Raw genomic sequence first — 1533 nt, forward strand, 5'->3', positions numbered from 1 at the left:
CTTTGCCAAGCTTGTTTCAAGTAGGTGCTTTAGACCACTGAGCCATCTCTCCAGCCCAGAATATATTTATTGAGAGAAAGAAAGCTCCTGTCCTGAGAGAGAGATGGCGGGGGGTGGGGGGGCGAGTAGGTAGTTCCCCCAGGAAGCTGTCTCTTCCAGGGATTTTTATAGCATAAAACCATGCGGGGTTAAGGTAGAGAGAATGGGAACTCGCTTAGGTGGGCAGGAGGTGGGACAAAACTATGGTCAACCAATGGGATTACTTGCACCATTGTTCTGGTAAAACTGATTAAATCCAGACATATTAACATTTGAAACAAATTTGTTACCTAAGCAAGTCCCAATTCAGAATTTATGAAAGAAAAACAAACTCATACCTCCGTCCAATGATCTCGGTGGGAAACTCCAAAATGATACAGAGAAGAAAAACTGGTCTCAGGTGGGTGACCTCCAAACCATATAGGGAAGCTCCGGATGACATAGAGAAAAATGATCTCTGGACCTGACCTGCACGACTTTGTGTTCTCTAAAACCAAAGAATGAATTTTAGGAACAAACGGAGGTTATGAGTAGAATATATTTATTGAGAGAAAGAAAGCTCCTGTCCCGAGAGAGAGACAGGAGAGGGGGCCCGAGCAGGTAGTTCCCCCCCCCCCATTCCCTGGTTCTGGAAAAAAAAAAAGTAAAGAGACAACCCATGATGTGGGAAAAAAAAATGTTTACCAGCTGTTCCTCGAAGAATTACTGTCAAAAACATATATAGAACTCAAAAAATCAGATGTCCCAAATTTAAAGACCCAATCCAAAAATGGGGGTCTGAGATGAATACATATTTCGTAGATAAAGAAATACAAACAGCAAATAAATATATTAAATAATGTTCAACATCACTGGTCATTTGAGAGATGCAAATTAAAATAACACTAGGATCCCATCTCACCCCAGAAAGAAAAGCTGTTGTAAGAAATCAACCAATAACAAATGCTGGAGGGACTGTGAGGAAAAAGGAACCCTTCTCCACTGTTGGTGGAAGTGTTACACTGGTACATAACCACTGTTGAAAGTGAGTGGAGATTCCTCAGAAAACTAGGATTGGAGGTCCCATTAGACCAAGCTATTTCCCCTTCTAAGTATCTTCCCAGAAGAATCATATGGCTACAGTGTATGTGCACCCCTGTTTATAGCAACACCATTTGTAATGGGTAAACCTTGGAAACAACCCAAATGTCCATTAATTGAGGAATGGATTAAAAAAGATTGGTCTTTATACAGTGGAACACTACTCAGTGATGAAGAAGGATAAACTGAAGACTTTTGTAGATACACTGAAGACTTTTGTAGATAAAAGACCATACTTACAAGTAAAATAAACCTAATCCACATGTGTAAACATCATTGTCTCCCTAGTGTGAGAAGCTGAAAATAAATAAGATCCAAAATGTACAATTGTACAATGGGAAGAGAAACTGGGATGAGAGAATGGAGAAAAGCAAAGTGTGTATTTGAGTGTGTGTGTGTGTGTGTGTGTGTGTG

General features: G+C 40.2%; 1 protein-coding gene across 2 annotated transcripts in view; it reads left to right on the top strand.

Moving 5' to 3' along the window:
* Positions 1-1533, top strand: part of Scai (suppressor of cancer cell invasion) — a 180717-nt gene that overhangs the window by 161517 nt on the left and 17667 nt on the right. The gene's annotated exons all lie outside the window — the stretch shown is intronic.

The sequence above is a fragment of the Octodon degus genome, unplaced genomic scaffold (assembly GCF_000260255.1).
Source record: "Octodon degus isolate 3935 unplaced genomic scaffold, OctDeg1.0 scaffold00138, whole genome shotgun sequence".
Lineage (NCBI taxonomy): Eukaryota > Metazoa > Chordata > Mammalia > Rodentia > Octodontidae > Octodon > Octodon degus.